Source organism: Phyllobates terribilis, unplaced genomic scaffold, assembly GCF_046119375.1.
Source record: "Phyllobates terribilis strain yellow unplaced genomic scaffold, ASM4611937v1 Scaffold_230__1_contigs__length_3167835, whole genome shotgun sequence".
NCBI lineage: Eukaryota > Metazoa > Chordata > Amphibia > Anura > Dendrobatidae > Phyllobates > Phyllobates terribilis.
This window is the reverse complement of record NW_027362990.1, coordinates 1,002,892-1,016,779: the sequence shown is the minus strand read 5'-3', so window position 1 is coordinate 1,016,779 and position 13,888 is coordinate 1,002,892. Positions and strand designations below refer to the sequence as shown.

General features: G+C 42.2%; 5 non-coding genes and 2 pseudogenes across 5 annotated transcripts; all 7 read left to right on the top strand.

Annotated features, from left to right (window-relative positions):
• Window positions 1-4,512: 4,512 nt before the first annotated feature.
• LOC141215123 (U2 spliceosomal RNA) lies at window positions 4,513-4,703 on the top strand. The gene has a single exon (XR_012284266.1). It is a non-coding gene; the product is annotated as a U2 spliceosomal RNA (small nuclear RNA).
• Window positions 4,704-5,818: 1,115 nt separating this feature from the next.
• On the top strand, window positions 5,819-6,009 carry LOC141215198 (U2 spliceosomal RNA). The gene has a single exon (XR_012284316.1). It is a non-coding gene; the product is annotated as a U2 spliceosomal RNA (small nuclear RNA).
• A 1,115-nt stretch (window positions 6,010-7,124) lies between these two features.
• Window positions 7,125-7,216, top strand: LOC141215161 (U2 spliceosomal RNA; annotated as a pseudogene).
• A 759-nt stretch (window positions 7,217-7,975) lies between these two features.
• On the top strand, window positions 7,976-8,204 carry LOC141215146 (U2 spliceosomal RNA; annotated as a pseudogene).
• Window positions 8,205-9,319: 1,115 nt separating this feature from the next.
• Window positions 9,320-9,510, top strand: LOC141215197 (U2 spliceosomal RNA). The gene has a single exon (XR_012284315.1). It is a non-coding gene; the product is annotated as a U2 spliceosomal RNA (small nuclear RNA).
• Window positions 9,511-11,922: 2,412 nt separating this feature from the next.
• Window positions 11,923-12,108, top strand: LOC141215103 (U2 spliceosomal RNA). Its single transcript, XR_012284248.1, has one exon. It is a non-coding gene; the product is annotated as a U2 spliceosomal RNA (small nuclear RNA).
• Window positions 12,109-13,223: 1,115 nt separating this feature from the next.
• On the top strand, window positions 13,224-13,414 carry LOC141215196 (U2 spliceosomal RNA). Its single transcript, XR_012284314.1, has one exon. It is a non-coding gene; the product is annotated as a U2 spliceosomal RNA (small nuclear RNA).
• Window positions 13,415-13,888: the final 474 nt, after the last annotated feature.

Genomic DNA, 13,888 nt, shown 5'->3' with positions numbered 1-13,888 from the left:
GTTTCAAAATTGGGCAAACAAATGGGGATTTCTTCTTTTCTGGGATGCCAGTATATTGCAGAAATTGTGGGCGCTATGGTCATTCAAAAGAAAACTGTCATGTATCATGTTGAAATTGTGCTAGTGAAGAACATGAGACAAAAGAATGCCCTAAGGAAAAGAAATGCAGTTTTTGCCAGACTCCAGGTCACTTTTATTTTTCTTGCCCTCACAGATTTCGGGAAGATGAGCAAAAGGGGAAGTCCAAGACGTCCGACCAAGGACCAAAAGATCAGACCACCCCTCAGGAGGAGGAACAACAACCTGGAGCCTCTGGAGACAATAAGGGCGTACCAAATAGTGAAGTGTCTCCAGAGTCTATGACAGGTAAAATACCAAATCCCAAAACCTGGCTGCAGGACCTGCGGGAGTCCAAAAGGAGGGCTGAGAAGGAGCAGAAGGGCACTACTGGTAAGGTCAAAAGGGACCGGCAAAAGGCCGACACAGAAGCCCATGCCCAGTCTGGGTCTCCTAGTGCTGAGGGCGCTGAGTGGATAAAGGTGGGTCCTAAGAAAAAGAAAAAGGGTGGTTCGGAGGAGGCAGCAGGAGGTGAACAGATGGACACTTCTCCAGAAGGGGACGTGGACGCTGGACCCTCAGGGGTTTCGGTCTCCGCTGCTACAGGTGGGGACCGGGATCTTGCTGCCTCTGAAGAGTCAGAGGCTCTGCCTTGTGCGCAACCTCCTCCTATAGGACGACCTTCTACAGGTCAAACAGGGGCGGCGGAACCCCTCGGGGACCCACCTGATGAGGAACTGCATGGCCAGCCAATGGAGACCCAGCGGGTTCTGCCAGCCAGCCCTCCGAGCTATGCCAGTGTAGCGTCGGGTTTATATAAATGTGGTAATCTTTCCTCCTCCACGGAGACTCTCGTGACGATACTATCAGATGAGGAGGGAGGCGCAAGCCCAGTGGTCTGATCAGGTTCATCGGACAGGTAAATCCGTTGCTCTTAGTTACCTAAGTAAAATTTCTACATTTTCTAATGATGGCTGAACTCAAAGGTATTTCCCTCAACGTGAGAGGCATAAAATCTAACACGAGAAGAACTGCTCTTTTTAATTTTTTTACGTGTTTTACTGCATCTGTATTTTTTCTGCAAGAATGTAATATCCCACATGAAATGTCATATCAAAAATATAAAGATGAGTGGAAGTGTGGGCCATCTGTCTGGTCCGGATCGAATGCTGCAGGATCAGCGGGTGTAGCCATACTTTTTAAAGGGAACGTTTTAATTGATTTTATTCAGGAAATTTTACCAGGTCGTATTTTATTAGTGAAAGCTTTTATTGATGGTATTAGATGGCAGTTTTTAAATTTTTATGGATCCCCAGAGAAAAATGAAAGAGCCGAAATGCTTGATCTTTTACCATTATTTATTAATAACTCTGAACCTTTTATCTTAGCAGGGGATTTTAATTGTGTTTTAAAAGGTGAAAACCGGCGCTCCAGCTCTGTAAGCAGGAACTACGATAAAACCTCAGGTATGCTACATGATATAGTCAAAGATGCTAAATTGATAGACATATATAAAGAGTGTCATAGTGACAGCCCAGAGGACGCCGGTTTCACTTGGAGCAATGCTAATTGTAGCTCTAGGATTGATTTTATTTTTGGTTCAGATAAAACAATACCTGCCAAATGTGAAGTTTTAACTAATATATTTTCAGACCATAAACTTTTATCCTTTACCATAAAAGTAAATGACAACAAAAAATGTGGTAAGAAAAGCTGGAAAATGAACGTATCCCTTTTAACCGACCCGCAGATTTTATCAGATTTTATTGAGTTTTATAGGAAATGTAGAAAAGGGAAAAAAACAAATGAGACTATGAGTGTATGGTGGGATAGAATGAAAGTAAAAATAAAAGACTTTTTTATTAAAAAGAGTATATGTAGAGCCAAAGAAAAATATGAAGAATATAGAATTTTAAATACCCGCCTACAAACATTATTTAAGCTCAGAGACAATGGGATAGATGTACAAGTTGATATTTCAAACTTAAAAGAAGAGATTTCAAAATGGCTAGAACAAAAAGGAAAAGAGATAATTTTTCGTTCTAGAGTACAACATATAGAAGAAAATGAAAAGTGTTCCAGATATTTTTTTAGGAAAAATAAAAAAGAAAAAGTGATAATTGACCATATAGATGGTGAGAATAATATAAAAAATATGCTGGGTAAAGTTGAGGTTTTTTTTTCTAATCTTTTTAATGGAAAAAATATAGATAATAAATTAATGGATGATTCGCTGCAAGGACTAACAGCTGTTTTAGATCCCGCATCCCAAGAGTTTTTATCCCAAGTTTTAACGGAACAAGAAGTGTTAAAAACTATTAAAAGTTTTAAAACTGGAAAGGTCCCTGGTCCTGATGGCATCCCAATAGAATTTTATGTATGTTTTTATGATATTTTAAAAGATGATTTGTTTTATTTGTTTACTGAGGTTTTTAATAATAAGGTTTTATTAAATTCCTGGAAGAAAGGTGAAGTCTCCCTCCTATACAAAAAAGGTGATAAATCAAAATTAGAAAACTGGAGACCAATAACACTTTTAAATTGTGACTATAAAATAATGGCTAAAATTTGTGCAAATCGTCTAAAAGAAGTCATCAGCAAAGTTATTCATTCTAATCAAGTGTGTGGGGTTCCGGGGCGCAGTATATGGGACAATCTGAATTTAGTGAAAGACTGTATTGAGGATGTGAAAGACAGAAAGGGGAAAATGGCGATTTTATCTATTGATTTTGAAAAAGCATTTGACCGTGTCTCACACTTTTATCTTTTTAAAGTTTTAGAGAAAATGGGCATACCAGAAGGGTTTTTACTATCGCTTAAAGCATTTTACAAGGATTGTACAAGTAAGATTTTAGTGAATGGTTTTAAGACACAAGAGGTTTTTTTACGGTCAGGGGTGAAACAGGGATGCCCTCTGTCCCCCCTACTGTTTATCTGTGCACTGGAACCAATGTTATGTGCAATACGCCAAAATAAACAGATATGCGGTGTCCCTCTGCCTGGAAGCGGTGGTTTGGAGGCCAAGGTTGTAGGCTACATGGATGACGTGGCGGTCTTGTGTACAGATGCACCATCACTTACGGCCACTCTCCATCAAGTGCAATCCTTTTGTCTAGCTTCTGGTTTTAAAATCAATTTTAATAAGTGTAACATTTTAAGTGTTGGGGGGATGATTTTACGTGATGTACCAATTAATGTCTCCGAATCCATTTCCATTTTAGGTATATCATTCACTGAAAATAATGATGGTTATAATAGTTGGGAAACAGTTACACAGAAAGTAAATACGAAAATATGTATGTGGAACATGAGGAGACTTACAATGGAGGGTAAAGTATTGGTTTTAAAGATGGTGATTTTACCTCTTTTATTGTATCTTAGCATGGTTTTCCCCCCGCCTGTTAATGTTTTAAAAAAGATAACCAAAACCTGTTTTACCTTCTTTTGGAACTCAAAAATGGAAAAGCTGAAAAGAGAAATCGTGATGAAATCAAAAGTAAAAGGTGGTAAAGATTTTCCAGATTTTAATAGGTTTCTTTTAATCCATCTGTTCGTTTACTGTTTTAATGCCCTTTTTAAGAATCACTATTGGTCCTTTTTTATGCGTTTTAATACAGGATTTTTTATGAGAAAGTTTGGATGGTATGAAGTTAATATATCTGTGCCCCATGCTTTTAATTTGTCGACGCATTATGAGATTTTAAGGAAAATAGTGTCCGATTTTAATTTAGGGACTAAGAAAATAGAGGAATTAAGAAATAGTAAGAAACTAATTAAAGAAATACGAAAAAGTGAGGAAATATGTAATGTTGACAGATATGATGATGACAAATCTATGTCTATCTGGAAAATGATTAACGTTTTTTATCTTTTTAATGAACAGAGAGATCTGGCTTGGAGTTGCATGCACCGCTGTCTTCCTTGCCGGGCATTCCAATACAGAAGAGGATTTGTGAGGTCTGCCATCTGCCCAAGAGCCGGATGCCAAGAAGAGGAAACGGTGGAACATCTATTATGGACATGTAATTTTGCAAAGGATTTCTGGAGAAGACTGCTCCCCCTACTGGAAAGGGTGGCAGACCTCAAGGACTTTACATATAAAACTGTGCTATACGGACTTATGGAATGCCCCACAATGGACCAGTACACAATGGCTTGGAAGACAGTGAACTGCGCCAAGTCATCTCTCTGGAAAGCGCGCAACATTGCTATTTTTAAACAAGATGTTTTATCAGTGAATGATGTTTTAAGTTTATGTTTATGTCAAATGTATACTTATTATTTAATTGACAAAAAGAAGAATGTACATATTTCCAAAAAATGGCTTGTTGACCAATGGAACCTAATTATTTAAAATCTTTGTATTTTTTTGTTTTGTAAATTTCATTTGTCTTTTAACGTTTGGTATTTTTTTAATTATGCTTGTAATTTGTTAAAGTTTTAATAAACGGTTTTATCCCTCTGCAGGGGATAGCCAAATTAAAAAAAAAAAATCTGTTCTTATCAGTTTAATATCTGATACGTCCCCTATCTGGGGACCATATATTAAATGGATTTTTAGAACAGGGAGATGGAAAAAGAGCTTGCTCTGTCCACTCCACGCATTGACCTGGTATTGCAGTATCTCCAGGACCGGTGCACCCCTTCTTTAATGCAGTTTCTAAAATCAGAAAGAATTGAATTCAATGTTTTTTGTTCATTTTGCTTGTTTGTCGGATTTTGGGATGGACTCTTTGGCTTTGCTTTTCTTCTCCTCATTGGATTTTTCATGTTCAAAGTTGCAGAAGCCAGATTACAAGCTCATTTTGGTTCAACTTCAGCAACTGTGCATTGCATTGCCATGTAATGTGATGCAATGCTATCTTTCTAGCTCTCCCTTTTTACTTCCTTTTGGATAAACAGACATATTAGGCAAGCATTTTGGAGCTTTCACCTAAATAACTACAGGTGGTGAGATAAGCTGCACAATATAATTGACCTTTCAGTATATTGTTGCACACACACCATCTATTTAGCAAATGCCCTTGTTATCAACAGCAGCCTTTTAAACTCACCTGAGCTAACAGGTATGTGCGCTGGTTACTCTGCTGCGCTTAAAATTTCTTTTTTGGTTTGCTACAATGCCTTTTCTGAAACGTTGTCTCCTTCTGCTGGAACACTGACTTCTTTCATTTAATGCCTGCAGACTATAAAAGAGAACCCAACCCAAAAAGTTTGGTTGATTAGTCTGTGGCATTCTGTTAAACTGTTGCTTATGGCGGTCTCTGTGAGCTTCTCAGCGACATTCAGCCAGCCAGGTATCCTGCCTGCAGTAGATGGAATGTGGCAATGGAACGCTGGCTGCGCGTGTCATAATAGGCTCTGAGCCTTTATATACCTGTGCACAGCAGCAGCCACCTTCAGTCTGCTGCTGGACAGCCAGCAGCAGCAGCAGCAGGAGAGGTATGTAATCAGGAGCCCTCCTGCTAAGGGTAGACAGCTGCTCGTTCCACCCCACCCCCCGCCTTAATTGGTTCTCCTCCCTTCCAACGGTGTTGAGGCGGGTGGGAACAGCAGGGGGTGAAGGTGCTGTGTTTAAAGAGGTGGAGTTATGCAGATCTAAAACGCGTGGATTGCAGCAGCAGCAAGCCGAAAAGTGCAGGCATGTAAGGGATCTAGAGGTTGACAACATGTCTTCTTAACGGGAGTCCAGGAGCTCATCTCCACAAATGGACTTTTCAGGATCCTTGGGTGGCTCCGTAGTTTGAAACCAATTCTGGTTATCGCTTCTCGGCCTTTTGGCTAAGATCAAGTGTAGTATCTGTTCTTATCAGTTTAATATCTGATACGTCCCCTATCTGGGGACCATATATTAAATGGATTTTTAGAACAGGGAGATGGAAAAAGAGCTTGCTCTGTCCACTCCACGCATTGACCTGGTATTGCAGTATCTCCAGGACCGGTGCACCCCTTCTTTAATGCAGTTTCTAAAATCAGAAAGAATTGAATTCAATGTTTTTTGTTCATTTTGCTTGTTTGTCGGATTTTGGGATGGACTCTTTGGCTTTGCTTTTCTTCTCCTCATTGGATTTTTCATGTTCAAAGTTGCAGAAGCCAGATTACAAGCTCATTTTGGTTCAACTTCAGCAACTGTGCATTGCATTGCCATGTAATGTGATGCAATGCTATCTTTCTAGCTCTCCCTTTTTACTTCCTTTTGGATAAACAGACATATTAGGCAAGCATTTTGGAGCTTTCACCTAAATAACTACAGGTGGTGAGATAAGCTGCACAATATAATTGACCTTTCAGTATATTGTTGCACACACACCATCTATTTAGCAAATGCCCTTGTTATCAACAGCAGCCTTTTAAACTCACCTGAGCTAACAGGTATGTGCGCTGGTTACTCTGCTGCGCTTAAAATTTCTTTTTTGGTTTGCTACAATGCCTTTTCTGAAACGTTGTCTCCTTCTGCTGGAACACTGACTTCTTTCATTTAATGCCTGCAGACTATAAAAGAGAACCCAACCCAAAAAGTTTGGTTGATTAGTCTGTGGCATTCTGTTAAACTGTTGCTTATGGCGGTCTCTGTGAGCTTCTCAGCGACATTCAGCCAGCCAGGTATCCTGCCTGCAGTAGATGGAATGTGGCAATGGAACGCTGGCTGCGCGTGTCATAATAGGCTCTGAGCCTTTATATACCTGTGCACAGCAGCAGCCACCTTCAGTCTGCTGCTGGACAGCCAGCAGCAGCAGCAGCAGGAGAGGTATGTAATCAGGAGCCCTCCTGCTAAGGGTAGACAGCTGCTCGTTCCACCCCACCCCCCGCCTTAATTGGTTCTCCTCCCTTCCAACGGTGTTGAGGCGGGTGGGAACAGCAGGGGGTGAAGGTGCTGTGTTTAAAGAGGTGGAGTTATGCAGATCTAAAACGCGTGGATTGCAGCAGCAGCAAGCCGAAAAGTGCAGGCATGTAAGGGATCTAGAGGTTGACAACATGTCTTCTTAACGGGAGTCCAGGAGCTCATCTCCACAAATGGACTTTTCAGGATCCTTGGGTGGCTCCGTAGTTTGAAACCAATTCTGGTTATCGCTTCTCGGCCTTTTGGCTAAGATCAAGTGTAGTATCTTTTGAAAAGGCGGTTTTGGATGTTGGCCGCCCTAGTAGATTGATACATTATGCACACTGGGGTTTAGGCGCTTGTTAGTACGCCAGGTGGCTAATATAGTCATCTGGTGGAAAGCATGGCCCCCCAGGATCGACGCCATTGGGCCGGGGAAGATCGAAAGCCCGAAGTGTGAAGTGCCCCAGGAGTGGTGACCCTGGGGTGCCTTAACTCACTGGGATTGGGAACCCCACTTGAGTTTATGGCACATTTGCACAAGCACTTCAAATTTTCTTTCTTCGCACACACCCTTATTCCGGGCCTTCTGGCCTTAGGATGGGGAATTTTTCAATTCCCGGTCGAAGGTCCGGGCAGTATTATACTGTGAAACCTTCACTATTTATTTAATTTCTTTGTCACTGTGTGTCCACTTATTCACGTGTGTCACGTCCTACTAGGATTTTGTCGGGATGCGGTTCCCTTACGGGTTCCTCTCTTGGCAGGTCTAGGGGGGGAGTGTGTGGCCATCAGGTTCCGCTCCCCCTGAACCCCCCTGGCTCTCCTCTTTCGGGAGGAGAGCGTTGTTGGCTCCCCTCTTCCGGGAGGGGAGCACAGTCTTTGGCTCCCAGTGCCTTGCTCGGGTGAGAACTCGGGCAGGTGCTGGGGGTAAGATTGGGTCGCCTCTGGCTTCGGCTGGAGGTGGCTTTTTGTCCCTGTTCCTCGCTGTGGCCTTTTGGCTCGGAGGGACGGGGAATGGTTTGGGGGACCCTTCTCCTTTTGGAGAGGGTTTCAAGAAGACCAGCATCCTAGTGCACTTTTTTTGTGGCACTTGTCACTTTTTTAAGCGCACTCGGGTTTTGTACACGAATTCGGGCTAAAAAAAAAAAAAAGAAAAAAAAAAAAAAAAAAATCTGTTCTTATCAGTTTAATATCTGATACGTCCCCTATCTGGGGACCATATATTAAATGGATTTTTAGAACAGGGAGATGGAAAAAGAGCTTGCTCTGTCCACTCCACGCATTGACCTGGTATTGCAGTATCTCCAGGACCGGTGCACCCCTTCTTTAATGCAGTTTCTAAAATCAGAAAGAATTGAATTCAATGTTTTTTGTTCATTTTGCTTGTTTGTCGGATTTTGGGATGGACTCTTTGGCTTTGCTTTTCTTCTCCTCATTGGATTTTTCATGTTCAAAGTTGCAGAAGCCAGATTACAAGCTCATTTTGGTTCAACTTCAGCAACTGTGCATTGCATTGCCATGTAATGTGATGCAATGCTATCTTTCTAGCTCTCCCTTTTTACTTCCTTTTGGATAAACAGACATATTAGGCAAGCATTTTGGAGCTTTCACCTAAATAACTACAGGTGGTGAGATAAGCTGCACAATATAATTGACCTTTCAGTATATTGTTGCACACACACCATCTATTTAGCAAATGCCCTTGTTATCAACAGCAGCCTTTTAAACTCACCTGAGCTAACAGGTATGTGCGCTGGTTACTCTGCTGCGCTTAAAATTTCTTTTTTGGTTTGCTACAATGCCTTTTCTGAAACGTTGTCTCCTTCTGCTGGAACACTGACTTCTTTCATTTAATGCCTGCAGACTATAAAAGAGAACCCAACCCAAAAAGTTTGGTTGATTAGTCTGTGGCATTCTGTTAAACTGTTGCTTATGGCGGTCTCTGTGAGCTTCTCAGCGACATTCAGCCAGCCAGGTATCCTGCCTGCAGTAGATGGAATGTGGCAATGGAACGCTGGCTGCGCGTGTCATAATAGGCTCTGAGCCTTTATATACCTGTGCACAGCAGCAGCCACCTTCAGTCTGCTGCTGGACAGCCAGCAGCAGCAGCAGCAGGAGAGGTATGTAATCAGGAGCCCTCCTGCTAAGGGTAGACAGCTGCTCGTTCCACCCCACCCCCCGCCTTAATTGGTTCTCCTCCCTTCCAACGGTGTTGAGGCGGGTGGGAACAGCAGGGGGTGAAGGTGCTGTGTTTAAAGAGGTGGAGTTATGCAGATCTAAAACGCGTGGATTGCAGCAGCAGCAAGCCGAAAAGTGCAGGCATGTAAGGGATCTAGAGGTTGACAACATGTCTTCTTAACGGGAGTCCAGGAGCTCATCTCCACAAATGGACTTTTCAGGATCCTTGGGTGGCTCCGTAGTTTGAAACCAATTCTGGTTATCGCTTCTCGGCCTTTTGGCTAAGATCAAGTGTAGTATCTGTTCTTATCAGTTTAATATCTGATACGTCCCCTATCTGGGGACCATATATTAAATGGATTTTTAGAACAGGGAGATGGAAAAAGAGCTTGCTCTGTCCACTCCACGCATTGACCTGGTATTGCAGTATCTCCAGGACCGGTGCACCCCTTCTTTAATGCAGTTTCTAAAATCAGAAAGAATTGAATTCAATGTTTTTTGTTCATTTTGCTTGTTTGTCGGATTTTGGGATGGACTCTTTGGCTTTGCTTTTCTTCTCCTCATTGGATTTTTCATGTTCAAAGTTGCAGAAGCCAGATTACAAGCTCATTTTGGTTCAACTTCAGCAACTGTGCATTGCATTGCCATGTAATGTGATGCAATGCTATCTTTCTAGCTCTCCCTTTTTACTTCCTTTTGGATAAACAGACATATTAGGCAAGCATTTTGGAGCTTTCACCTAAATAACTACAGGTGGTGAGATAAGCTGCACAATATAATTGACCTTTCAGTATATTGTTGCACACACACCATCTATTTAGCAAATGCCCTTGTTATCAACAGCAGCCTTTTAAACTCACCTGAGCTAACAGGTATGTGCGCTGGTTACTCTGCTGCGCTTAAAATTTCTTTTTTGGTTTGCTACAATGCCTTTTCTGAAATGTTGTCTCCTTCTGCTGGAACACTGACTTCTTTCATTTAATGCCTGCAGACTATAAAAGAGAACCCAACCCAAAAAGTTTGGTTGATTAGTCTGTGGCATTCTGTTAAACTGTTGCTTATGGCGGTCTCTGTGAGCTTCTCAGCGACATTCAGCCAGCCAGGTATCCTGCCTGCAGTAGATGGAATGTGGCAATGGAACGCTGGCTGCGCATGTCATAATAGGCTCTGAGCCTTTATTTACCTGTGCACAGCAGCAGCCACCTTCAGTCTGCTGCTGGACAGCCAGCAGCAGCAGCAGCAGGAGCGGTATGTAATCAGGAGCCCTCCTGCTAAGGGTAGACAGCTGCTCGTTCCACCCCACCCCCCGCCTTAATTGGTTCTCCTCCCTTCCAACGGTGTTGAGGCGGGTGGGAACAGCAGGGGGTGAAGGTGCTGTGTTTAAAGAGGTGGAGTTATGCAGATCTAAAACGCGTGGATTGCAGCAGCAGCAAGCCGAAAAGTGCAGGCATGTAAGGGATCTAGAGGTTGACAACATGTCTTCTTAACGGGAGTCCAGGAGCTCATCTCCACAAATGGACTTTTCAGGATCCTTGGGTGGCTCCGTAGTTTGAAACCAATTCTGGTTATCGCTTCTCGGCCTTTTGGCTAAGATCAGGTGCAGTGATCTACCAGTTGCTGCCTTGGCCTTGGCTAGGAGGTGCCCAGGGTACCCGGCTCCTTGGCCTGGGGGGATCGCTTTGTCTAACGGCAGGGCTTCACCCTCCTGCTGCTATTGGGGAGTCGGATTAGTCCCTGGGCAACGAGAGGCGATCATCGTGTCACCACACATAGCTGTGGGGGGCAGTTCTTTTGGAGGAAGAAGATGGAGTTGACGAGGAAGAGGAACTGTTTACGGTTCTATGTGAAGACGGAGTTAGAGGATTTTTCGTTGGAGGAGAATCAGATCTTGGATATTCTGTTCAAGTATGGGACGATCATTGAAGAGGACATTTTTTGTATGCAAGAAATCAAGTTTAAAAAGGTATTTGACGTAACACTGAAGTCTGAAGAAAAGTGTATTTGTCTTCTCAAGAATTGGGAAGGAAAAGAAATTGGAGTTAATGCTCTTTTTGCTGGAAGGCCGAAAAAGGTGGTTATCTGTATGGATGACCCCTTTGTAGAGATGGAGGAAGTGATGGAGTTTTTGAAGCCATGGAGTATTTTGGTAAAATTCCAGAAGGACTACTTAAATAAAGTGGGAGTCTGGAATGGGAAGAGAAGTTTCCTAGTTTGGGAAAATGGACAAAATGAACTAAGTTTAGGAAGGATTGTTATAAATGGTAAATGTGGATTCAGTTATGTGGAAAATGGTAAAAGAAGAATTGATAATGGGAAACCTGGATTTTGTTATGAGGAAGGAGGGAAAAAAGAGGAGAAAGGGAAAAAGATATTTGAAGAATCGTTTGAAGATTGTAAAGAGAAAGAAGACAAAGATATACAAGTAGTTGAAAATAAGAAGGAGTTTGTGGGAGAGAAGCAGGAGTTCTCAGGAGTTGGGGACTCTATGTTTTGCAGACTGGAGAGAGTACCTAGAAGTAAAGACGTTAAGGAAAAAAGGAAGGTGGATGATAAGGGAAAAGAGAAAGTAATGCAGGATTGTGTTGATACCAGTGCTGAAGCTGAAGAAGATGAAAAGATTTTGCTGCAAGGTTTTGACTGGAAATTGTTGGACATGTCATGGAGGAAGAAGAAACGTGGAAGAAGAAAAATGTTGAGTTGATGTTTTTGTTGGAAGTTTTTTGTTGTTGATGTAAGGATATGTTATGTTATGTTTTATTTATTAATTATCATTAAATTTTCTTAAAAAAAACAAAAAGTTGAATTCGGATGATGAAGGCGTAGGCGACATTTTTTTGGTTATCCATGCAAATGGAATTTAATTTATGTCGCGTCTTCTGACGCATTCAATTAAAAAATCTGTTCTTATCAGTTTAATATCTGATACGTCCCCTATCTGGGGACCATATATTAAATGGATTTTTAGAACAGGGAGATGGAAAAAGAGCTTGCTCTGTCCACTCCACGCATTGACCTGGTATTGCAGTATCTCCAGGACCGGTGCACCCCTTCTTTAATGCAGTTTCTAAAATCAGAAAGAATTGAATTCAATGTTTTTTGTTCATTTTGCTTGTTTGTCGGATTTTGGGATGGACTCTTTGGCTTTGCTTTTCTTCTCCTCATTGGATTTTTCATGTTCAAAGTTGCAGAAGCCAGATTACAAGCTCATTTTGGTTCAACTTCAGCAACTGTGCATTGCATTGCCATGTAATGTGATGCAATGCTATCTTTCTAGCTCTCCCTTTTTACTTCCTTTTGGATAAACAGACATATTAGGCAAGCATTTTGGAGCTTTCACCTAAATAACTACAGGTGGTGAGATAAGCTGCACAATATAATTGACCTTTCAGTATATTGTTGCACACACACCATCTATTTAGCAAATGCCCTTGTTATCAACAGCAGCCTTTTAAACTCACCTGAGCTAACAGGTATGTGCGCTGGTTACTCTGCTGCGCTTAAAATTTCTTTTTTGGTTTGCTACAATGCCTTTTCTGAAATGTTGTCTCCTTCTGCTGGAACACTGACTTCTTTCATTTAATGCCTGCAGACTATAAAAGAGAACCCAACCCAAAAAGTTTGGTTGATTAGTCTGTGGCATTCTGTTAAACTGTTGCTTATGGCGGTCTCTGTGAGCTTCTCAGCGACATTCAGCCAGCCAGGTATCCTGCCTGCAGTAGATGGAATGTGGCAATGGAACGCTGGCTGCGCGTGTCATAATAGGCTCTGAGCCTTTATTTACCTGTGCACAGCAGCAGCCACCTTCAGTCTGCTGCTGGACAGCCAGCAGCAGCAGCAGCAGGAGAGGTATGTAATCAGGAGCCCTCCTGCTAAGGGTAGACAGCTGCTCGTTCCACCCCACCCCCCGCCTTAATTGGTTCTCCTCCCTTCCAACGGTGTTGAGGCGGGTGGGAACAGCAGGGGGTGAAGGTGCTGTGTTTAAAGAGGTGGAGTTATGCAGATCTAAAACGCGTGGATTGCAGCAGCAGCAAGCCGAAAAGTGCAGGCATGTAAGGGATCTAGAGGTTGACAACATGTCTTCTTAACGGGAGTCCAGGAGCTCATCTCCACAAATGGACTTTTCAGGATCCTTGGGTGGCTCCGTAGTTTGAAACCAATTCTGGTTATCGCTTCTCGGCCTTTTGGCTAAGATCAAGTGTAGTATCTGTTCTTATCAGTTTAATATCTGATACGTCCCCTATCTGGGGACCATATATTAAATGGATTTTTAGAACAGGGAGATGGAAAAAGAGCTTGCTCTGTCCACTCCACGCATTGACCTGGTATTGCAGTATCTCCAGGACCGGTGCACCCCTTCTTTAATGCAGTTTCTAAAATCAGAAAGAATTGAATTCAATGTTTTTTGTTCATTTTGCTTGTTTGTCGGATTTTGGGATGGACTCTTTGGCTTTGCTTTTCTTCTCCTCATTGGATTTTTCATGTTCAAAGTTGCAGAAGCCAGATTACAAGCTCATTTTGGTTCAACTTCAGCAACTGTGCATTGCATTGCCATGTAATGTGATGCAATGCTATCTTTCTAGCTCTCCCTTTTTACTTCCTTTTGGATAAACAGACATATTAGGCAAGCATTTTGGAGCTTTCACCTAAATAACTACAGGTGGTGAGATAAGCTGCACAATATAATTGACCTTTCAGTATATTGTTGCACACACACCATCTATTTAGCAAATGCCCTTGTTATCAACAGCAGCCTTTTAAACTCACCTGAGCTAACAGGTATGTGCGCTGGTTACTCTGCTGCGCTTAAAATTTCTTTTTTGGTTTGCTACA